The following is a 25251-nucleotide window of genomic DNA, read 5'->3' on the forward strand; positions in this document are numbered from 1 at the left end:
AGAGTGCACAATGGCTCGCTCTGCGAACGGGCGCTCTGGAGACCTGCGTTAGGATTTTCAATAATGCAGCAGGAAGTTCTCCCATCCTCAGTTAATTCCTTCACCTGGCTGGGAATATATTAATAATTCTGGGAAGATTCTAGTATCCTTTGTCTTCATTGGATTTCTCCTCCTCTTTGGTCATCAGGCTGCCTTGTTTCTCGGCTGACCCTTGACCCTCAACTTCTTCCTTTTCAAAATGTTTCTTCTCTAGAACAAATTCTGCACCTACTGAGCAGGGAGCAGATTTGCATGAAGGGGCCGTTCCCCAGCATTGGGTGTTTAAGAGAGAATTGAAGGGTCCCAGTCTCAGACCCGTTTGCCTCAGGAAGCTGAGCTTGTTTGGATTCTGCCATGGCCGGGGCCCATCTGCTCCTTGTGCTGGTCACTTACTGCATTGGTAAGGGGAGAGGGCGAGTGTCTCCTAATGGACCCCAGGGACTGAAAACTAAACAGGCTTTGGGCTGAAATCCCTGTGGCTCCCTGTGTGATCTGGTAAGGAGTGTTCTCAGACAGGAGATGCATCTTGTGATTGGCTTGTTTCTGTCCCTCTCTCCAGGTTTGAGTTCCCAGAGTGTGCTGACTCAGACACAGACCTCCCTGTCCGTGGCTCCAGGGGAAAGGGCCCGGATGGAATGCACCCTGGAAGGGGTGACCTTCATTAGTGAAAAGAAACCATCCTGGTACCAGCAGAGATGGGGGAAGGCCCCTCGGTTACTGATCTATGATTCTAGGAGCAGAGCCACGGGGATCCCGGAGCGTTTCTCTGGTGATACGTCCAATAATATAGCATCGTTAACCATTACTGGAGTCCAGACTGAGGATGAGGCGGATTATTACTGTTCTTTGTGGACTGGCAGTGCTCGTCACTGTGATACAGTCAGATAGGGAAGTGACACAAAAATCTCCCTTTCCTGGCCGTGCCCTTTTGAGAGCTGTGCTGGCTACAAAGCCCATGGTATGAGTAGAGCAAATGAAAGAGCTGTCCATCTGTCCCTGTGAATTCCAGCTCTTCCCCCTCTGCATAGGTACACTGCTCTCCCCACCGTTGAAACACCCTGTGGCTAGTGATGACTGATTCTTCTTACCATAAAAAATTAGTAGTCCTGTAGCAGCTTAGAGGCTAACAAAATATCTGTATGGTATCTAAGCTTTCATGGGCAAAACCCACTTCCTCAGATGTACAGAGTTGAGCAAAAAGGGGTTACCCGCACAATTTACAACAGAAAAAGAAGTTGGGGAGGGAAGTACCTGTTATTGTAGTGCCAGTGCTAACAAGTCCTTAGCACTCGTTGAATAGGTTGGAAGTGTCTCATACTTAGATTTTTTATGTCAGTTGAGTATTGAATGCAAGGAAAGCAGGTTTTATAATGGCCCATCCAGTTCATGTTTTTGTTAAAGCTAGGAGAGATGGTGTCAAATTTGCAGATGAAAGTCAATTCCACACTCTCTTTCTGTAGTTGACTTTTGAAATCCCTTTGTAGAAGAATGGCTACTTTTAAATCCATTAATGAGTGCCCGGGTAGACTAAGATGTACCTGTCATGATCATGAGAGATGGCCAGCAGTTCTTTGTCTGCAGGAGGTGCCTGTTCACCTGGGATGGCTGAGGAGAGTGCTGTGGGTCCAGATTTAGTGCTGGAGACAGCTGAAGCCCAGAAAGGGGAGGACCCTAGGTTTGTGTCCGCTAGGGACAGTGGTGCTGTAACTGGAGTGGGCCCAGTCAGTATCATGTCAGAAACTCAGGGATCAGACCAGTCTGGTGCTTGTGTGTTACCTGCTGCTGGTGTGTTGCTGGGAGGGAGGAGAATGACTCTGTGATCAGGGTACTACTCTAGCCAGGATACCCAGAGAGCAGCAAGGTGTGGTAAGTGTGGCACCTACCAATAGTGTGGAAGCTTGTAGCAGTCTAGAAAGCTACAAGGAGAATGGAGATGTCTCTGACGTCTTACCAGGGAAGTCTGCATGTTTTCCTGAGAGGGGGTTGTGTGGAGACCTGCCTGTTCAGGGGGTTAAGGAAACTCCAGGGGAGTTGGTGGTGGCTCAGCAGGGCAGTGTTACTGTAGGGCCAGGAAAAGGCGATCTTTTGCTTACAGAAGGTCATAAGGAAGAGGATCCTTATGGTGTTGTTGGCCAGCAGTTTTCCGTGCCTGAAGGGGGTGAAGGTGACTTGGGTTTAGGAAGACCTAATGTGAACAAGGGTAAGGAAGTTGCAGAGGGATTGGAGGTTTGTTTCAGGTGGAGTGGAAGCAGCCAGGGAGATGAATCAGTCCTCTAGTGACCAAGTGACTGTGTTTGACCAGCGTGCTAGAGAGTGTGTGTTGCTGGGACATCATGAATGGTTCTAGTCTGATCCTGTGAAGGGACCAGAGATCAATAAGTCTATCAGGCCAGTACACCCAGGCCCTGTCTCTGTGAGGCAGTGGCCCACTTGGAAAACTAGTTGGAAAACTAGATTAAAAGCAGGGGGCCAGGTTAGTGTCTGGACTGCTTGCTACCTGATTAGCTATGGGAAGCAAGGGAATTCCATGGCCATTGCGAGCAAGGGAGATACACCCAGCCAGTCCTTTGTCTTTGGGACAGGGAATTCTAAAGTTGAGCACGCAGAGCAAGAGGGAGGGACAAGACTTGTGTTTGCCCAGGAAGGCTACAGCTTTTTAAATCAAAAAGCCCAAAATTGTCAGGGTACACTTGCTTGGGGTTTATTCCCATTGCTGATGTCCGCCGTTTTAACCACTGTACTGTTACTAAGAATTGTAACAATGTCCAATGTGCATGAAGTTGTGCAAGGACCCTGGAAACTGTTAAGACATGTACCCAAGGACACACTGTATGTTAAAAAACCTTGTGATACTGATATTTCACTGTTCATACCTATACTTAGCTTTAGAGTTTCTCACCTGAGGAGGCGCATGCCAGAATTGGTGTGCTATGTGAAAGGGGAAAGTGAGGCATGACTACATTTTGCTTTCGTGGCTAAGTGCCAAGATGCCTACACTATGGGGAATGAGGATACATACATTGTACCAGTGTTATTTGGATTTCAGACATTGCATAAGCTGGCATGGATAAGTTTAATTTGTTTAGCTCTGAGCAAGGGCTTTGCTTTACCCACTAATAGGTGTTAGGTCCAAATGTTGTGTAAAGAGCTCCATGTAAGGTGTCTGCTGAAATCTTGTTCTCTGCTGATTCTATGTACGATACTTGTGTACTTCTAGGATTTTTGTATATGAAGTTATGGAATGGACTTTGTTCTTGTACGTTAAAATTTTTCTGTCTGGAAGGACTAAGTGGGCGTGGACTGCCTACTGCTTATTCAGTGAATGGCTGTGCTAAGTAGCACTACCTCATGAACAATGGCCAGAGGCCTGCATCTGGGAGACTGCAAAACAGCTTGAATGTGACCCGCTCCAGATGGAAGAGACAAAGATCATCAAATGGCCGTCCGAGGCTGACACCAAAGACTGTAAAGCTAACAGTCTGTACTATCTTTACTAACCGCCTGCATCAAGCACTCAGTGATTGATGTATGCTATGGGTTCTCATTAACAATCTTACTCTCAACTTTTTCTTTCTTTTAGTAATATACCTTTAGGCTGTGTCTACACTGGCACGATCTTGTGCAAAAGCAGATGGTCTTGCGCAAAACCTTGCTGCCTGTCTTCACTGGCTGCATGTTCTTGCGCAAGTAAACTGACGTTCTACTGTATGAAATCAGGGCTTCTTGCGCCAGAACTGTGATGCTCCCGCTCAGGAATAAGTCCTTTTGCGCAACTGTTCTTGTGCAAGAGGCCAGTGTAGACAGGCAACATGAATTTTTTGCGCAAGAAAGCCCTATGGTTAAAATGGCCATCGGAGCTTTCTTGAGCAAGAGAGCATTTACACTGGCATGGATGCTCTTGCACAAAAGCACATGCCAGTGTAGACGCTCTCTTCTGGAAGAGTTTTTGCAGAAGAACTCCTCCGCAAAAGCGTTTTTGCGTGAGAATGCGCCAGTGTAGCTGTACATGAGTTTAGATTCTAAAGGATTGGCCCAACGTGCTCTTGTGGGTAAGATCTAAAGCAAAAATTGGCCTGGAACTGTGGCTGCATCCTTTGGACCAGGAGGATCTGTTTGGAGGTAGTGAGTGTGGGTTTTACAACCTCTCACCTGTGTGTGAGGCCTGAGTCTGATGTTGGCACAGGGAAGCTGGGGTGTCTAAGTGGTTTTGCTGGTGAGGCTTCCTGCTGTCCAGAGTGTCAGCTGAAGTGCTCTGTGTAACTGGCGGGGTGCCTTGGGAAAGGACCCCAGTTGAGGGCAGAAAGAAGCCCTGGTTTTAAGCAATTTGCCCTGAGCTGACGCCCTCAGCAGTGCCAAGACCTGGCCTGGGGTATGACAGCGGTGTATTCAGCAAGATGCAGAAAACCTGGTCAATTGAGCTTTGGATTAGGACCCCGCGCTATTCTAAACTTGGTTTGGAGACTCAATTACTCCGGACTCAATTACTTCGGACACTCTCTGTGTATCTGTCATGGTACTCCACGGATATGGAAAGGTTTTGTTGACTGTTCATGTATTTCAATGGTCTAGCACAGCGTGCATGTACTTATTTACTATGTTTTATCCCAGACCTACAAGAAGAAATCACAGCCAGTGTAGCCAGAAGCTGTCCAGCACTGTTTGCGATTTGGGGGACATCTCATGATCCTGAGAGCTGGCCAGCTGCTTGGGGACTAAGGGTATGTCTACTCTACCCTCCTAATTCGAAATAGGAGGGTAATGTAGGCATACCGCAATTGCAAATGAAGCCCGGGATTTGAATTTCCCGGGCTTCATTTGCAGAAAGCCGGCCGGCGCCATTTTTAAATGCCGGCAGTTTGAACCCCGTGCCGCGCGGCTACACGCGGCGCGGAACTAGCTACTCCGTGCCGCGTGTAGCCGCGCGGCACGGGGTTCGAACTGCCGGCATTTAAAAATGGCGCCGGCCGGCTTTATGCAAATGAAGCCCGGGAAATTCAAATCCCGGGCTTCATTTGCAATTGCGGTATGCCTACATTACCCTCCTATTTCGAATTAGGAGGGTAGTGTAGACATACCCTCAGGGATTAACTATACCTAACCCAGGTAGAGTTGGCCAATAGGAATATAGGTAGGAATTTCAAACTGGGACACAGGAATTTGTGGTTTCTCCCTCCTTTGTCTCTGGGAAGTTTCTCTCCAGCTACTGAGGGACACAGGCAGAATGTCTCCCTTCAAGAAAAGACGCTTCACTGCCTGTAAGTAGGGTAAAGTTTAAATACATCCGTTAGGTTTTATTGTTTTATGGTTTAGGAAATGGGATCTGAAAAGTGCATTTAAAAATGGGGTTTTCTGTCTTTTGCAACTAACATTTGGCCCATGGTAGAATACCCAATGGCTACGTCTAGCCTGGCATGATTTTCTGCAAATGCTTTTAACGGAAACGTTTTCCGTTAAAAGCATTTGCGAAAAAGAGCGTCTAGATTGGCATGGATGCTTTTTGTCCGTGCCAATCTAGATGCGCTTTTCCGCAAAAAAAACCTGATCGCCATTTTCGCGATCGGGGCTTTTTTGCGCAAACTCTACACTGGCCCTTTTGTGCAAAAGCTTTGCGCAAAAGGACTTTTGCCCGAACAGGAGCAGCATAGTATTTCCGCAAGAGGCACTGATTTCAGACAGTAGGAAGTCAGTGCTCTTGCGGAAATTCAAGCAGCCAGTATAGATAGCTGGCAAGTTTTTCCGCAAAAGCAGCTGCTTTTGTGGAAAAACTTGCTAGTCCAGACGCAGCCAATGAGTATGTTACTTTGTGACTTTTCCATCTAGTCATTATGCTTGCAACAGGAATACTGTGGTGATAATAAACATTCTTTCTCTTTTCTTTTATTAACCTGGTGTTGGTTAATTTTTGTGTCCTGGTTTGTACTTTAGGGGTGAGGTTTCCCAAGTGATCTCTCCTCTGGTTTTCTTAGCATTACTTGGGTGGGGGCAGCGGAGTTTGTATCCCCAAAATCTAGCTTCTAAAGATTTTGGGGGGAAGTTTTTTACCGAAGCCTGGAAAGATCAGGTTTTGGAGTACTTTTGCAGGCCTTCACTTCTGCATTCATTGTGCCAGAGCGGGGAACGACCTTGACAGCACTTCTATAGGTTTCTGTATGTAATGATTCCTGATATCTGATTTGTTTCCATATATCCTTTGAGAAAGGAAGCAGGTGCTGGACTGAGGCAGGGTGTAGACCTAAGAAGTTTGGCCCTTAAGATGGCTGAATGCCTGTGATGAGAAAAATGTGCTTTAAATGCCACATAGTATTTTTCACTTAGGCACCGGTATCATTTCATCTATTTTTCTTTTCACCATGTCTGACTTTTATCCCGCATTCTTTGTACTCAGATGAGTTCTTGATGAATGTAATGTGTCTGGGAAACTCCGTCTGGGGTGACAAGTTGTGTTGCACAGAAGTAAGAGACCTATCACTGCTGCTGCTGGGAAGGAGAGGGGTGGGTGGCACAGCAGGTACATTTCCAGAGGGAAATCTAAGACGTGTGCTGTGTTGCAGTCACCCTGGCTACATAACTGAGGTTAAAGGGAGGCAGAGTATAAACAAAGTGTGGCCAGCGGGCTGCAGCTACACGCATGCCCAGGGTGGACTTGCATGCTGGAACGTTGTTCTGGAGTGGCCTGGCTGGGAGGCTCCTTCAGCAAGGCGTTGCAAGGCACCAAGGCTGCAGGGCAGGGGTGACACAGCTGCTCGTCAGTCTGGAGTGTAGACGGGTACGTCACACTATGCAGATCCACACTGGGGATGATGGAGCAGTTCGGTTGCAGTGAAGATTCTGCACCTCCCTGGCACATTATCCCTTTGCTCAGGCTGTGTCCAGAGCAGGCATCCCCATAACAAGGAGTGAGGGGGCAACAGTGCTGCAGGAGTCCAATGGGAGACACTCCTCGTGGTGCACTTGCAGAGGGGGTCAGGCAGGAGTTGCCTTTTCACCCCAAAGAACTTCCCCATTCTCTATATTTAACCATGTGCTGAAACCCATCCCCTGCCCACTGTGGTGCCCAGACATGTGCCCATGGAGCCTGGGGCTCTATCTGCCCCCACTCTTTCCCCCCCACCGAGAAACGGAGAAGGAAAGGAAACGTGGAGACCCTGTGATGGCTGAATTAGAGGAAGGAATCCTCCGCAATAGCAGAGCTTGCGCAAGAGTCCACTTACACCGATGAACTGACGGGTTCACGGGGAACAGTTCAGTCGTTTTCACCCTTCCGTGAAAAGTCATGCGGCCATAAGTCAGAGATTTGCACAAACGGGAAGTGGAATGTCCATGAAACTGAAGCAGGCTTGACTGCCTGAAATGGACACCCAACATGTCCCAAGCCCTGTTACATTGGAATACCGCTATATATCAGAGCAAGGGTTTTAAAAAACACCACAAACTTCCTCTGCTGCTGACAATAGAAATGTGGCCAGTTCCCCGGGGTAGCACGGTACCTCTCGGTCTCCTAACGTTAACCCATTGAGCTGAATGTCATGGTGGTTTCATGTGCTCATGTATTTTCCAGAGACTTGGATTCACATCTAGATGCATCAGGCTGGAAAATAGTGCAGTGAGGCTCTGTACTCTCATCAATTCACTGTGATATGTGGCTAGAAATGGGCAACAGGGGTGGGAATGGTTCCCTGTTCTGTTCGTTCCCTCTGTGGCATCTGACATTGGCCACTGTCGGCAGAGAGGACACTGGGCTAGATGGACCTTTGGTGTGACCTAGTACAGCCGTTCTTATGCTCTTCTCTTACTATACCTATAAAAAAGTTTTTCCTGTGGGACAATGCAGTGACAGCACGTCACTGGGCATCCCACGGGAACATGCCCCACCCACCTCCAACCTGACCATCTTGCCCCAGCTTTCCCTTCCCTTTACCAGCAGCCAGAGGAAAGCCAGCCCGGTGGGTCTTGGATCACCACCCGGGAGCCAGGGATAGAACCGGGCCTGGCACAAACCATTGTCTGGCAGGAGAGAGGGAGAAGGAGACCTGCTTGGTGGCGGGGAGGGAGAAGGGGACCCTGGCTGGGGAGAGAGGGAGGAAGATGGGGCCCTGGGTGACGGTGGTGTGTGGGGGGGAAGGGAGAAGGGGCTCTGGCTAGCAGTGGGCATGTGAAGGAAAGGGAGAAGGAGGCTCTGGCTGGCAGAGCAATGGGGACAGGAGGAGGACTGGGCTGGCAAGCAGGAGGACAGAGAAGGGACCCAGACTGGGTCTTTCCTTTCCTTTCCTTTCCTTTCCTTTCCTTTCCTTTCCTTTCCTTTCCTTTCCTTTCCTTTCCTTTCCTTTCCTTTCCTTTCCTTTCCTTTCCTCAGATTTCTCCTTTTGCTCATGCTACCTTGTTCCTCTGATTTCTCTTCAGTCTCAGCTTCCTTTTATAAAACAAGACCTTCACTAGACCTAATCTGTAGCCAGTGAACAGGAAGCAGATTTGCATGATGGAGATGTTCTCTAGAATTGGGGGTTCAAGAGAGACTCAGAGGGATCCCGCCACAGACCTGTTTGGTTCAGGACGCCGACCTCGTCTGGATCCACCATGGCCTGGGCCCCCCTGCTCCTCACGCTGCTCACTTACTACATTGGTAAGGGAAGGGGAAGGGTTGATCTGGTGAATGCAGCACAACAGGGATCTATAGCTGGCTGCAGAGTGTCTCTCTGCAGGTCGTGCTGAGAACGTCAGTTCTGCTCCATGCCAAGGGCAGCTCTGATGGGCTTGTTTCTGATATTTCAGGTTTCAGTTCCCAGCAGATCCAGTCCTTGAAGCCGACCGAGTTAGTGTCTCCTGGAGGGACCGTGACCCTCTCCTGCAGCCTGAGCAGTGGGGCCATCACGGACAACAATCTCCCGCTCTGGGTTCAGCAGAGACAGGGGAATGTTCCCCGGCTGATCATGCACAGCACGAGCACCAGGCCCTCGGGCATCCCGGCTCGTTTCACTGGCTCCAGAGCAGGAAACACCATGTCCCTGACCATCATGGGGGCCTTGGCAGAAGATGACGCTGATTATTACTGTGTTGTGTGGACTGGGAGTGCTCATCACAGCGATACGGTCAGATGGGGAAGTGACATAAAAACCTCCCTCCCCTCCTGTGCCCTGAGCCAGGAGCATTTAGTTTTTGTACTGATAGTCTCAAGGGCAAGACAGCTGGTAGAGACTCAGGATGGGTGCCAGATTCTCTCCTTACACACATCTCCATGGCACGTTGGTGCTGCCCCGTTGTGGCCTGGAGACCGGGTGGGATGTTCGTTTGAAAGGCTCCAAACATGGGATGACTTATTTTGTGCCAGTCCCTGAAGCTCCACTGGCTGCAGGTGTAGTAGGGCGAGTTACACAGCTGAGTCTCACAGCCACAGAGCCCAGCCTTGTATCAGCTGGTCCTGGCCCCCCTGCCTGGGTGCCTGCAAAGCTCTCAGCCCTAAAATCCAACATCAGGTCATGAAAATCAGAGTGATTTGCTCATGATCTGGGACTCCTGAGATCCCATCATGCCATAAGCAGGTACAAGCATCAACCCCATTATCCACCGCGCCAGCCCCCAAGCCCATGTGACCAGGGGTGTCTGGGGCATATGAGCTTGGCTCTCCCCCCAAATACCACGCTGCAAGCCAGCCCTAAATGCTATGTCTGGACTGTATTCCTCTCTCGAAAGAAGAATGCAAATGAAAGCAGATTGAACATTCAAATGAAGAGCGGATTAGCAAATCTTGTGCTTTATTTGCATAATTGCGTGAGAGTGCTTTTTCGAAAAAAGGATTTTCAAAAGAAACCCCGGCTTTCCTGAGACCTGAGGTTTGTGGAACGTTTCTCCAGAAGCAGCAATAAAGACAAAATGGAGAAGATGCAGCAACTTCTTATAGTCTTTGCAATGTGATAGGTACTTCCCGTGTCCCCAAACACAAGCTGTAGAACACATGGCATGGAAACGCCTTGGAGTTCTGTCCATACACATGCCTCTAGGTGTCATAAACTGTAGTGTCTGGCTCTTTGAATGGATTCATTGCACAGCTGATGACATCTGATGGGCCATGAAACAGGTCAGGCAGTTCTGATGTCAATCTGTCTAGGGTGTCACCCAGCAACACAACACAAGTCTGGAAATACAGATATGCCCTACATATCTATAACTATAACTCAGAACATTAAGGTGACACATCCATAAACACATTTATCCTACTTGTCCTCTTATCACTTTTTGGCAGACATCTTACATGGCAGACTGGTCAGACTGGTGCCTTTTTCTAATATTGGCACCAGAAGAATTACAAAGTGTTCTGCACATTCCTCCTAGCACCACAACCCCTTCCCAGCAGCCTGGGGAAAAGCCACCACTGGGACATGGCTTTGTTGCTGGGAAACAATTCCCCTGCCAGAGAGACTCCTCTGACAGTTATTATGAGGGCCCAGATTCATTCTTGGGCAATAACATTATTTCCCTGTGCTCCCCTGAGTCTGCCAGTATGTCTGCCTCCACGTGGTGTCTCTCGTCTTCTACATGGACTGGGACCTCTCTGGCGTAGGGATCACCATGAAATTCTGGGTTTGTACAAATGTGAATGAGGAAAAAAGCCTCCCTCTTATAGCAGTTTCCTGAATAGCCCTTCCACAGGGCCACTGAGAGCCCTGTGAGCACAGCCCCTCTGCTCTGGACTTAGCCTGTGACATCCTTCTGGGAAGTGTCTCAGAGCAAAGTATTTGCCCAGGTCACAGATCGGTCACTTCGCCAGAAGAGGCTGCTAGAGCTGCAGAAATCATCCCGCTTTAGAGATGCACAATAATGTTATAGTGGAGTCAGAGTAATGCATCCCCATCCCGGCTGATTGGCACAGTTAGAACAAGGAGACAGACAGAGAGAAAAGGGAGGAGGAAAGAGAAGAAATAAGGAGCAGGAACAATTAGTTGAAACTCCTTTTGGGGAGCATCTTTAGCTTCTTGGCTCTTACCCCTTTCTGTTCTCCTCCTCTTCCCTGTCCCCCTGGACAACACTTCTTGGGGCTGCAAAGTGTACTGGCTGCAAAGTCCTGGTCCCTCGTGGGGTCCTTTAGACCTCTAATTCTTGTGTTAGGAGGAGTAAACGGCACTTCCTTCTTTACTTTTTTCTCCCCATTCCCAACTTTACAGACCCCATTATATTCCCCCCTTAGTCGTCTCTTTTCCAAGCTGAAAAGTCCCAGTTTAATTATCCTTTCCTCAGATGGAAGCCATTCCAGGCTCCTAATAATTTTTCTTGCTCTTCTCTGTATTGTTTTCTGACTCCAGAATCAATTTTCTGAGCTGGGATGACCAGATCTGCAAGCTCTGTTCTAGATACGGGCCTCCCAGGGGTTCCCTCCATCAGTACCAAGGCCAGGCAGGATAAGAGATGAAACTCCTGGTACCTGCTGTAGATGGTGCCCTGCAGGTGAGGAGAGCCCAGCACTTGTGACATGGGAGCTCTCAGAATAGCCCAGAGTGAGAGCAAGGCTAGTTATAGGACACTCTGCATTGGGAAGCTACAAAGGGATGTCATGAGGAGAGAGCCCAGATCGCGCTCTTCATGTGTGCACTGGTGGAGATCACTGTAGCAAAGCCAAGTGGTCAAGGCAGAGAGTGGGTGGCAGTTTCTCTCTTTCAGCACGTGCCCAGGATGTAACAGAAACACAGTGTAGGAGAGCTGGGGAAGGCAGAGTGGAACGTCTGAGAGGTTAAAAACATGTATGCTGAAGTAATTGGTGGAGACATGCAGCTGGCAGTAGGACGAGCGTGATTTACTCCAACTGAGAACAGGCTCAGAGTGCCCAGTGCTGGGCTTTTTTTTTTTAAGCCAATTCTATCCCTCGCGCTTTCCCCCCCATCACAGTCCCATAGAAAGCCTCATCCCCTAGACCTAAATTCTGGTGCTAACAAAGGAAATACACAATGGTCTGCCTGTATATCCCTGTATGTGCCTGATAGGCTCCAGCATGATCCATTCTTTTGCTATTCAGCCCTACAGCCAGTTGGGGAAAAGACCATGGCTAGGGCATGCGGTGTTGCTGAGAGATGATCCCCTATCGGGGAGGCTCCCATGGTCTCAGAGGGGCAAAAACCCTCTGTTGGAGAACAGAGATGTGTTTACACAAGGATTAGTTCATGCTCCTCCAGCCAGGACCACCCACCTGTGTGTGTCCACCTGGTGTCTCTTGTCTATTACTCTCTTCGGGACAGGGTCTGTCATGTTGTTTGGAGTTGTACAGCGCCTAGCACAACTGGTGTATGTTCAGGCCAGGGGCTCCTGGGTGCTCCTGCAATGCAGATGATCAGTAATAATGTTACAGCCTTTCCTGAGTAGCTCTTCCATATGGCCACTGGCAGAGCCCTGGGAACACAGTCCTCTGTGTTCCTATCATGGCCCCAAGGGGAATCTCAGGCTGAGGAAAAGTATTTGCTCAGTTCACAGATCAGATCTGTCGTTTGGCCGGAAGATGTCTCCAGAGCAGAAGAAATCGCCTGCTTTCTGGTTGTTGCGGTGGCTAGTTTGTCATGCCCAGCTGCTCTCTTGGCCGGCTCTGGAACATTTTACTGTGGGGCTGCTGAGCGTCATTGAGCCAAACTGTAAACCGTGGTTACCATGGAAACCACTTCATGCTGGGGGTGTGACACTTCTCCCAACATCCCCGCACAGTCTCTGTGCCTGTCAGTGCACAGAACAGCCCAGAGCTCCGTGGCTTTGGGTTGACTGAACACAGGAGCTGGTTCTGCCAAGCCCACCCTTCCATCCTGGGCGGGAGGGAGACGGAAACCAGAGCCATGGAATTCTCTTACAGTGGAGTTACAGGTCCCCAGCATCGTTCCAGCTGGTTGCCACAAGCAGAGAGAGGGAGGGACAGAGGGGAAGAGAAAGAGAAAAGGAAAAAGCAAAAAACAAGGAAGAGGAGCAAGAAACTCCATGTGGGGCAGCTTCCCCTTCTGTGTCCCCCCTTTGCTTCTGCTTAGCCAGCACCCTGCCCAGCAGCAACAAAGGGTGGGTGCCAGTTGGCAGAGTCCTGGTCACTCTTGGGTCCATTCTTCTGTCATGAGGAAGGCCAAGTAGTGACTGATCCCAACTCTCTCCGCCGGGGCTGGCTTTGTGTCCTGTAGCGGCCTGCTTCCACTTGGAATTTGGCTTTTATACATTTAATGGCAAAGGCTTCCTCCAGCATCCCAGACAGGTGCAAAAACAGGATGGATAGCAGAGCCAAGGAGGTCCAGCCATATGGAGGTGGTGGGATAGAGGGACACAGGCCACGTGCATCCCCCATTCCCTGTGTGTCCTGCCAGGGCTCCTTGATCCCAACCTGCAGGGGGAGCGAGAGATATGGGCTGAGGCCATTGGTCCCGTCGCTATCAAGATCCGTATTCAGTTTCCTGAGGCAGGGGAGGTTTGAGAGCTGCACAAGGGATCCTGGAGCAATTCTGCTCTTTCAGGAAGGTGGGGTGGGAAGGTTCCATGTCCTCCCCGCCTTCCTTCATACGGGCTGTTTGTTCAGGTTGTATCCAGGAGGGTCCAAGAAGTGAGGCAGCCATTTGGCTGCAGGGGCCAAAGGGGAGACAACCCTGGGAATGCACTTGGAGAAGGGGTCCGGCAGGAGCTGTCTTTTCTGGATCCTGAGTGATGGATGCTGTACACCTGCCATGGATTCTCCCACCTCTGTATAAACCCTGGGCCTCCAGCACATCCCCTGTCCCTTGTGCTGCCACCTACATATACCCAGGAGGCCACAGAGCTCTTTGTGCTCTACCTCCTGGGCAGAGGAGTGGGAGAGGCACATGCAGACCAAGTGCAGGTAAAGTCCAGGAAAGAATCTTCAGTAACAGCAGAACTCACCCACGCACCTGATTGAACAAAGGTGTATCCTGTGAGTTGCTGGAAACTTTTCCCCCCTTCTAGCCATCTTTGCAGTGTCTTTGTGTTCCTGATTAGATGCTGTGTGAATTGGAAGCGGAAAGTATTTTACATGAAAGGAGCCTAAACGGCCTGAAATGGACACCAAACACTTGTGCGTCCCTAATGAATCACCAGGTATCAGTCAAAAGGGTTTAAAAAATTATGCAAACCTCTTGTGTTGCTGTGAAGACAGACAGGGCTGCTTGCCCTGGAGAGAACTGTACCGAGCCATAGTTGTCAGACTTTTATTGGATCGTTACTTTGGAGTGCACAATGGCTCGCTCTGCGAAGGGGCGCTCTGGAGTCCTGCGTTAGGACTTTCGATAATGCAGCTGGGAGCTCTCCAATCCTCAGTTAATTCCTTCACCTGGCTGGGAATATATTAATGTTTCTGGGAAGATTCTAGTATCCTTTGTCTTCATTGGATTTCTCCTCCTCTTTGGTCATCAGGCTGCCTTGTTTCTCGGCTGACCCTTGACCCTCAACTTCTTCTTTTTCAAAATGTTTCTTCTCTAGAAAAAAATTGTGCACTCATTGAGCAGGGAGCAGATTTGCATGAAGGGGCTGTTCTCCAGCGCACCTTTTTTAACAGAGAATTGAAGGGTCCTAGTCACAGACCCGTTTGCCTCGGGAAGCTGAGTTTGTTTGGATTCTGCCATGGCCGGGGCCCATCTGCTCCTCGTGCTGCTCACTTACTGCGTTGGTAAGGGGAGAGGGCGAGTGTCTCTGAACGGATCCCAGGGACTGAAAACTAAACAGGCTTTGGACTGAAATCCCTGTGGCTCCCTGTGTGATCTGGTAAGGAGTGTTCTCAGACAGGAGAGGCATCTTGTGATTGGCTTGTTTCTGTCCCTCTCTCCAGGTTTGAGTTCCCAGAGTGTGCTGACTCAGACACAGACCTCCCTGTCCGTGGCTCCAGGGGAAAGGGCCCGGATGGAATGCACCCTGGAAGGGGTGACCTTCATTAGTGAAAACAAACCATCCTGGTACCAGCAGAGATGGGGGAAGGCCCCTCGGTTACTGATCCATGAGTCTAGGAACAGAGCCACGGGGATCCCGGAGCGTTTCTCTGGTGATACGTCCAATAACATAGCATCGTTAACCATCACTGGAGTCCAGGCTGAGGATGAGGCAGATTATTACTGTGGTGTGTGGGTCTCTAGCTCTTATCACAGTGACACAAGCAGATGGGGAAATGAGACACAAACTCCTCTGTTGAATGAAGCCTGAGTTTACTCTGCATATAAGCTGTAGCCCAGGTGTTAGGGTGCATAGTTCACACTGATCTGGGGTGATGACTTCCTCTAGAGCTAGTGAGGCAATGAAAGCTGGGTATGTGTGGGTTTATGAGACAGTCTCCCCCATTATCACATCCCTGTGCTGGCTTGGCTTCCCTCATTAACCCCTGTTTCTTTTCAGTCCCAGTCCTCTAATCTGCCTCTTTTGAGTTCCTGCCCCCTTTGCCAATTCCCCTTTGCTTTTGGCCTTTAACTGCTACATACTGTCCTTGTGGTGTCTCTCCCTGCGTCTCTCTGGTGGTGCCTGCACCATGTAGTGTTATGCTTATAAGAAGCACACGGAATGTTTTCTGGTGGAAAAGGCAAAGTTCCATGTTTATTGAGAATACAATGGCAAAGCAATACTTGCTTACATAGACAGACAGACAGACACATACTGCCCCACCAATTAATGTTATTTTTAACGTACTCCAAAGTTACATGAAAAGTAGTTTCTTTCTATAGTAGGTTTTCTTCACTGGGATCAGTAAGTTTTGCATCATCTTGTTGTTTTCTGACCGATGTTTATCATCTCTGGTTATTTCACTGGCTCCTTGTCTTCTTTGTTCTGCAATGTTAAACTGGTTTCCATCACGGATATCTTGCCCCGATTATGAGATGCTTGTCCTTTCCCTCAGTGTCCTGGGTTGCCAACCTGCCCTCTTTGGTACCTTCTAGTCTGTTACTGGGTGCTCCCTTTTAGCATCTTTGGTTCGAGGTGGCCTTCACTCTCATCTCCCACAGATTCCTTACTCTCACAGGGTATGTCTACACTAGCCCCCTAGTTCGATCTAGGGAAGCTAATGAGGGAAACCGAAATTGCAAATGAAGCAAGGGGGCAGCTGGAGCTTACAGGCAGTCGCTCAGCCAGGCTACCGCATGGGAGCAAGAGATGCAAACAGTCATTTGGGCTCCGCTCCCCATGCAGGAGGAGGAGGAGAAGAGAGAATGAGAGGCAGGAGGGGGAGGAGAAGAGAAAGAGAGCGAGAGGCAGGAGGAGGAGAAGATAAAGAGAGACAGAGAGAGGCAGGAGATGGAGGAGAGCTGAGAGAGGGAAAGGGGGAGGCAGTAGGAAGAGGGGAGAGAGAGATGGAGCGAGAGACCGGAGGGTCAGGAGAGAAGACTGAGATAGAAAGGGAATAGGACATGGAGGGGAGACCTGAAAATCCCATTTTATGATGGGCTAATTGGCTAGTATTACAATATTTACTTAAATTAAAAACAAAATAATAACCATAAAAATCTAAACCTATTTCTACAGTCATTCTAAAACTTTCCTACAATAATAATAATCATAAGAATCTAAATCTATTTGTCCTTTAAAATAGTTTGGCAGAGTATACAACAGAAAACATTAAGACTTAGTGCATTAGACTTGAATGCTTAGACTGTCACTGGAAATAGGAAATAGGAATTACTCGACTATTTTAGGATGCAGGATTCCCCCTCTGGGCAGGATGTGCTTGGGCACCTCCCTTGTTGTGTGTGATGCTGGCAGCTGGGTCCCAGGTCCCTCAGATACTCTCCATGTCAGTGTCTCCAGCACAGCCAGAGGGATCCAGCAGGGGACTGGCGGTGCCCTGAGGTACGTTCAGATGTTGCTATTGTTACGGCAGCAGCCATAGTAGAGAGGCAAGGTAACTAGGCTGAACCTCTGGTTCCACAGATGCTGGCAGCAGGGCTGCTCCTGTGCTGGCATCCAGGCAGGAGGCGGCTGTCCCTGTATTTCATGGCACAGCAGCAGTAGCTCTGTCACAGTGATTTAGTCTCAGGAGCAACCCTGGGTGCCTTCTGTGGTCAGAGATTAGACAGCAGCCTGGGGAAGGTTCATGCCCTTTGCACCTAACACAGGACCAGCTGTGGATGGATCTCCAGGTCTCTGAGGGACATTGGCTTGCTCTGTCCAGAGAGGCAGAGCACTTTCCACCTGAGCATTTCTCAGAAATGAAGGAGTTCAGCCTCCCAGCTCTTGTAGGGGAGGGGACTTATTATCCCTGCTTTAGATATGGGCTCTCGGAGACCCAGTGAGAGGACATGGGGTGGCCAGGGGCACACAGGAAGTCTGTGGCCAGAGCTGGAACAGAATCCATCTCTGTCTCCTATGCATTGTACCTGCATAGGTGTGTGAGGGGCAGGCAAGATGAGGAGGGTACATTGGCTGGATCCCATAGCAAATGACAACACCTGAAATACAGCTGGGGTGTGAGCCCTGAATCCGTTCTTCCCAGTGGAGATTGGAGCTTCATCCCCATAGTGTCGGCCTAGTGCACAGTATTGCAGATAATTACCTGATCACTGATGGAGTGATAGACCCATAGACCCACTGGGCTTCTGGCCCCCCACTTTCTCTGACAGGTTTGCACAAAGGCAGGGGCACCTGGCAACTCCTTTCCCTCTTAAGGCACTCTTAAGGCCTTGGCAATGGTGCAGTGTCTCCTGGTCTGCTCCTCCCAAGGGTGTAGTTGTGTTCTTGTGAGAGGTGAAGGTGATAAGGGAGTTCTGCAGAGGGAGGGACTGAAGTGCAAGGCCCCTATGCTGAGCTATCACAGTGCTGCAGAGAGGGATGGGCAGAGCAGGCAGGTGTGGACACAAGGGCTGGTGGAGATGCAGCACATGACAAGTCAAACTGTAGCTTGGATAGAGGGTGATGCTGGAAGGAGCAGTGTAAGAGATGAAATACCAGGAGTAGGAACCGTACAATCCATCTGTAACTTGAACCTTTGTTTTGTTCAACTTCCAAGGCTCAGCTGGTGCTGACTCAGCCGGCTTCCATTCTAGTGTTGCTGGGACAAATGGTGAAACTCCCGTGAACCCTGAGCCCTGGGTACAACATCAGGGAGTACGGGGTCACTGGGTACCAGCAGAGACCTGGCAGAGATACCTACTTATTACAACTGGTGGACAAGCACAAACTCTCCAGGATGCCGGACGGGTTCTCTGTGACCAAAGACCCTGCCAGCAAGGCCTGCGTTCTGAGCATCACCATGGTTCAGGCCAAAAGTGGCACTGACTATTACTGCTCCATCGAGTGCACCATCCATGGTCTCTAGCAATACAGAACTAAAGCCTGTGCCAGGCCCTAGGGGACTCTGAGGAGCCCCTGCTTGCAGAGCCTCCTGCTGAAGGAACTGCAGCCCTGTAAAGAAAGAAAAAAAGGAAAAGCTCCTGTTCCCCACCCTTGAATTAGCCTAGTGGTATGGCCCACTGGTTGGTTATGCTCAGAGAGCTGTGACGGATGGTGGTTCCTGTTCGACAGATGGCATCTGGTGGAGCACCGAATGCTACAATCGATCTGGCATCAAGAACTGAGGGGGCCTGGATCATGAAAAGAGCAAGATGCTTCACACGAGTTGTCTGACCTCCACTCCCTGAGTCTCATTTGCATACCGGGCTGCTGCAGTTTGATGCCTGAAGACTCATTTGCATACAGGGCTGCCCTACTTCTGCTCCAAAGGGCTCTAAAGGCTGCCACAGGGTTTCACAAAGGCAGGGGACCAGGCTGCAATCCAGTAGAATCTCTGCTCCTGTGACCTGACACCATCTCCCTGCACCATGGCCCAGCCCACTCTACCTCTCTGTTTCCTGGGGCTTTTCCTGGCAGGTAATGGCTACAGCACACTGATGTCTGACCAGGCCTGGAAACTGAGGATGATTGAGAATGGGGCAGTCACTGGGTTGCTCATCTCATTGCTTTTTGCTCTCTGCAGGTTGCTACGCTCAGGTGACTCAGCCGCCCTCTGCATCCGTGTCCCCAGGGGGGAATGTCCAGCTCTCCTGCACCCTGGAGGGCAGTTACACTGTCAGTAGCAACCGTGTTGTTTGGATACAACAGAAACCAGGCAGTGCACCCAGATTCCTGCTGTATTTTTTCACTGAATCTAACAAAGGCACAGGCTCGGGGGTCCCCAGCCGGTTTGCTGGCTCGCGCTCCGGTTCTGACAAGATTGGCTATTTAACCATCACTGGGGCCCAGGAGGAGGATGATGCTGACTATTACTGTGTTACGTGGACTGGGAGTGCTTGCACAGTGCTGCCGGCCTATGGGGAAGTGAGACAAAAACCTTCTCACTCTACGGCAGCCATGTGGCAAGGCTACACCAGCTCTGTGCACCAATCTGCTTGCTAGCAGGGCATTGACTCCCTCTCCCCTCACCACTCCTCGCTCGGGAGGCAGACCCTTAGCACCAAAATATCCTGTGAGCTTTGGCCTGGGCACTGCTCATGGGTCTCTGGGTTTCTGACAGCAGTGGCGGATATAGGGCAGGGCAAGCGGGGTGGCTGCCCCGGGCCCCGCACTTCAATGCACCAGGGGCAGAATGGCTCAGTGGATACCAGGAATTTCCTGGCGGTCTGTCCGCCAAAGGGCCGGCTGGTGGCTGCTGGAGGAAGAGGGGGATTGTGACGGGGTGCCACAGCCCCTCACTTTAAATTTCCTGGCACTGGCCAATATGGGCCATGTGGGGCCGAGGGAGCGCATGAGCGGTGTGCTGAAATGCCGCCCAACAGCTGAGAGGGGAGACGCCTAGGTGTGGTGTGACATCACGGCCCGGGACTTTAAAATGATGCAGCCCAGCATTACACCGCTTGGTTCAGCATGTGGTCTGGAGCCTGGGACGGGATCGCAGCTGCCCTGCAAACTGGAAGGAAGAAGGAAGATGGCAGAGGAAGGGGCTTGTGCTGAGGGGAGGGAGACAGGTCAGGAAAAGAAAGGGGAAGGCACCAACGGACAGGGTAGTGGAGACACAAATGCCAGGGAGCCAAGTGGAGACAATGAGGAAAAGGGCAGGAGGGGAGGTGTCAGTGGGAGGGGAGACAGGATGATGCTGGGAGAGAAGAGGGTAAAGGCATTGGGAGCTAAAGGAGGGAGGAGGAGGTGCTGGGAGAAGGCTTGAAAGGAGGGGTAGGCATGTGGAAGGTGGGGATGGAGCAAGGCATGTGTGAGGGCACAGGGGCATGAGGGGAATGAGGGCACAGGGTAGTGAGGGAGTGGGTATCAGGGAAATCAGGGCAAAGGGGGCAGGGCCAGAGAGGGAAAGGGGAGGCACCAGGAGGGTGCAGGTGCCAGGGAATTCTGGGGGTGAAGCAGAAGGGCAGTTGCCTGCAGGGGAGGGACCAGCACCAGAGGAGAGAGGCAGGGCAGGTGTATAGATGGAGGTGTTAGGAGAGGGGATGAGGATGGGTAGCTCACACGATCAGAGTGGGGCTACTGGAGGAGTGGGCACGGGGCGGGGGAATGCCTTTTTTCTATTTTTTTTCCAAAGGAGGGCCCCGTGAAATTGTGCTACTCTGGGCCCTGCAAAACTCTCATCCGCCCCTGTCTGACAGTCTGCTTGTTGCTCAAAACCTGAGGCAGCTGTCATCCACGGCAGGGTCCCTAGGAAACACCGCCCATTCTCCTGCCTCACAAAGAGCAAGGTCCGCACCCATGTGACAGGCGGGAGCTGGACGGGCTTGTCCACCCCTTCCTCAAGGAACCTGTGAAATGGGCGAGGGAACCTTCCGCTGCAGGGACAGGTCACTGCCCACTAGAGGGCAGCAGAGCACAGTCCCTGCTAGTCAATGGCTGACAGGGCTGGGTGGGGGAAGGGAGGCTCCATGAGGCCTCTGATAACAAGCTGCCTATAATGGCTGGTGGTGCAGGGCACTTGGGCAACAAGGAGAGTCGGCCGCTCTCAGCCCCTTCCTGCTCCCACCGTCCCACTGGCCCTGTGCCAGCCCTTCTCTGGACGGGCGCCCGGTGCCATCGGTGCTGCACGGGGACACGTATGGCTCTGCCTGAGCAGAAACAGCTTCTCCCCTTTGGTGGGAGCTGGGGATGGTCAGAGACTTCACAGGCAGGGAAGAGCAGGAAACACGACGGCTGAGGCTGGGATACAACTGAGGGATACAGAGCACCCCGCGGCACTAATATGGCACCTGTCAACCAGACACCTGTGACCTGCCCAGGGCGCGATGCAGACTGATGAGACTGTGTCACACTGGCCCTCTGTCTGGGGTGCTTGCAAACCAAGTGAGAAGGGCTTTAAACTAGGTGCATTGGGGGATGGTGATGAAAACCCCGAGGTAAGTGCAAAGGTCAAATACTGGGAAGAAATACAAGGAGGAACAAGCAACATAGGAGGTGATTCAAATGAAGATGGTAGGGCAATCAACTGGTTATCAAACCTGTTTGTACACAAGTGCAAGAAGCCTGGGAAACAAACAGAAAGAATTAGAAGTCGTGGCCCAGTCCAAGAATTATGATTTGATTGGAATAACAGAGATTTGGTGGGATGACTCGAATGACTGGAGAATTGTCATGGAAGGGTATAAACTGTTAAGGAAGAACAGGTGGGGGAGAAAAGGAGGAGGAGTTACATTGTATGGAAGGGTATGTCTATACTACAGCACTAATTCGAACTAACTTAATTCGAATTACAGGCAGTCCCCGGGTTACATGGATCCGACTTACATCGGATCCCTACTTACAAACGGGGTGAGGCAACCCTGCACTAGCTGTGCCCCCGCCCCCAGGAGACCACCGAGACGTGCCGCGGTCCCGCCGCCCGCGTCCTCCGTGGAGAGAAAAGCCACTCCGCGTCTCCCTGGTCTGCAGGACTGAGGGAAGTGAGGCGTGGGAGAATAAAATTGATCATGAGGTACTGGTAGTAGATTTCAGGATCCTGACAAAAGGAAGAAAGGAGAGTAGCAAAATACACACCCTGGACTTCAGAAGAGAGGACTTTGACTCCTCAGAGAACTGATGGGCAGGATTCCCTGGAATGCTTACATGAAGGGGAAAGGAGTCCAGGAGAACAGGCAGTACTTTAAAGAAGCCTTATTAAAGGCACAGGAAGAAATCATCCCGATGTGCAGTAAGAAAAGCAAATATGGTAGGTGACCAGATTGGCTTACTAGGAAATCCTTGGTGAGCTTAAACACGAAAAGGAAGCTTACAAGAAGTGGAAACTTTGGCAGCTGACTAGGGAGGAGTATAAATATATTGCTCGAGAATGCAGGGGAGTTATTAGGAAGGCCAAAGCGCAATTGGAATTGCAGCTTGCAAGGGATGTGAAAGGTAACAAGAAAGGTTGCTACAGGCATGTTAGCAATAAAAGGGTGTTCAGGGAGAGTTTTGGGCCCTTACTGGATGCGGGAGACAGACAAGGTCAGCTCCCAGACTAATGCAGTTTGGGAAGGAAGAGGACAGCCCTTGGTGGGGAAAGAACAGGTTAGGAACTATTTAGAAAAGCTAAACATACACAAATCTATGGGTCTGGATTTAATGCATCCGAGGCTACTGAGGGAGTTCGCAAATGCCATTGCAGAGCCTTTGGTCATTATCTTTGAAAACTCATGGAGATTGGGAGAGATCCCAGATGATTGGAAAAAGGCAAATATAGGGCCCATCTTTAAAAAAGTGAAGAATATCAATTCAGGGACCTACAGACCAGTCAGCCTTAGCTCAATCCCTGGAAAATCATGGAGGGGATCCTCAAGGAATCCATTTTGAAGCACTTGGAAGAGGGGAAAGTGATCAGGAATAGTCAACATGGATTCACAAAGGTGACAACCTGGGAAACAGTGATCATGAGGTAGTGATTCACAAAGGGCCAGTCATGCCTGACCAAACTGATTAGCTTCTATGATAAGGTTACTGGCTCTGTGGATATGGGAAAGTCAGTGGATGTGATATACCTTGACTTCAGCAACACTTTCGATACAGTCTCTCACAATATTCTTGCTAGCAAGCTAAGATAGTATGGATTTGATAAATGGATAGTAAGATAGATAGAAAGGTGGCTAGACTTTCAGGCCCAACGGGCAATGATCAACAGTTCAATATCAAGTTGGAGGTCAGTTTCTAGCAGAGTGCCCCAAGGATCGGTTCTAAGGCGGGTTTTGTTCAACATCTTTATTGATGAGGGGATGGACTTCACCCTCAGTAAGTTTGCAAATGACACCATGCTAAGGGGAGAGGTGGACACGCTGGAGGGCAGGGATAGGGTCCAGAGTGACCTAGACAGATTAGAGGATTGGGCCAAAAGAAATCTGATGAGGTTCAACAAGGACAAGTGCAGAGTCCTGCACTTGGGACGGAAGAATTCCAAGCATAGTTACAGGCTGGAGACCGACTGGCTAAGTAGCAGTTCTGCAGAAAAGGACCTGGGGGTTACAGTGGATGAGAAGCTGGATATGAGTCAACAGTGTGTCCTTGTAGCCAAGAAAGCTAATGGCAATTAGGGTGCATTAGGAGGAGCATTGCCAGCAGATCTAGAAAAGTGATTATTCCCCTTTATTCGGCTCTGGAGTATTGTGTACAGTTCAGAGCCCCTACTATAAAAGGATGTGGACACATTGGAGAGGGTCCAGCGGAGAGCGACTAAAATGATTAGGGGGCTGGAGCGTATGACCTATGAGGAGAGACTGAGGGATTTGGGTCTGTTTAGTCTGCAGAAGAAAAGAGTGAGGGGGGATTTGATAGCAGCCTTCAACTTCCTGAAGGGAGGTTCCAAAGAGGAAGGAGAGAGGCTGTTCTCAGTAGTCACAGATGGCAGAACAAGGAACAATGGCGTAAAGTTGCAGTGTGTGAGGGAGGGGAGGTCTAGGTTGCATATTAGGAAAAACTATTTCCCTGGGAGGGTGGTGAAGACTGGAATGGGTTACCTAGGGAGAAAGTAGAATCTCTATCCCTGGGGGTTTTAAAGTCCCGGCTTGACAAAGCTTTGGCTGGGATGATTTAGTTGGAGTTGGTCCTGCTTTGGACAGGGGGCTGGACTTGATGACCTCCTGAGGTCTCTTCTAGCCCTAGGATTGTATGATTTTATGCAGCAGCAAGGGGAGGAAGCCCGGGGCAGTGACTTGGCCTGCTGCTAGGGGGAGCAGTCATTTCAGCAAGGTGAAGCTGCTGTGTTCTGAAGGGAGCCCTGAGCCCCAGCTGGGTGGCCAGAGCCCCGGTGGTGCTAACAGAGTTCATGGTTAACACAGACATGGGACAGGGAGGGAGTCTAGGGAGTGAAAGGGAAGCAGGTCCTCTGTGGAGAACACACCCTCATTTCTAATGAGGAGGAGAAAAGAAAACTCGAGGGCTTCTGCTGATTGCAGCAGGGGCCGTATGGCTTGTTTGGAAAGGGGCTCTCAGCTAGGCTGATCCCAAGCCATCTAGGACTGTATAGGTCAAAACCAAGAGTGTACGTTCTGCTCAGAAGCCAGTGGGCATCCAGCACGGAGCCTGGTTTACAGGTTTTTAAAATTTTATGAACCCCCATAAGGCTCTGGGATGAGGAAATATGGGGGTGTTCAGTGTGTGGGACAGGGCTACCAGTGAGAGAGAAAGATGTGGAAGGGAACCAGGTAATTAGTTTATGCTATGGGCGTACATTGAGTGCAGAATTAAATTGATTTTGATCAATTGTGAGTAGGGAAGGTCTGTTCCCCAGTTTATGATTCTTCTATTGATTATATCCATTACTTAAGAATTCCAAGCTCTTTCTCTGAAGTTTGATAGGTTCTTGTCCTAAGATTAGGCCCAGTATTACTCAAATTTCTGTTTAGTTGGGAACAATGTTCCCTCTATTTTTTCCATTCATTTGTGCAACACATTTTCTTATGTGCATTGAAGCATGCGAGGATGTGCACCACCAAGAGAAACACATTTTGCTGTGGGTTCTCTGCTAATTGGCCGGTCAGGATTTGGATATCTCCTGAGAGGCTGCCCAAGCACTCAACTTACAGCAGTGGTCCCCGACCTTTTGGGGCTCCTGGGCGCCTGGGGGCGGGGCTGTGCGTGCACCATGCGTCTGGAGGCGGGGCTGTGCATGTACCATGCACCCAGGGTGGGGGCCACGCATGCGCCGTGCACCCAGAGCGCAAGAATGGCTTGGGCCGGCCCAGATCACTCGGCAGGCGCACATAAGTGCCCCGGCAGGCGCCATGGCGCCCACAGGCACCGCGTTGGGTCCACTGGCTTACAGAGAATACTGGTGGGGAACTCCAATGTGTGCATAGTTGCAGCACTCCCCCTATTGGAACTTGT

The 25251-nt window shown here is 50.3% G+C and overlaps 1 pseudogene; it reads left to right on the plus strand.

Moving 5' to 3' along the window:
* The first annotated feature begins 291 nt into the window (after positions 1 to 291).
* LOC149520662 (immunoglobulin lambda variable 8-61-like) overlaps positions 292 to 25251 on the plus strand; it is a 30643-nt pseudogene continuing 5683 nt past the window's right edge.

The sequence above is a fragment of the Pelodiscus sinensis genome, chromosome Z (genome assembly GCF_052426305.1).
Source record: "Pelodiscus sinensis isolate ZL-2025 chromosome Z, ASM5242630v1, whole genome shotgun sequence".
Taxonomy (NCBI): Eukaryota; Metazoa; Chordata; order Testudines; family Trionychidae; genus Pelodiscus; species Pelodiscus sinensis.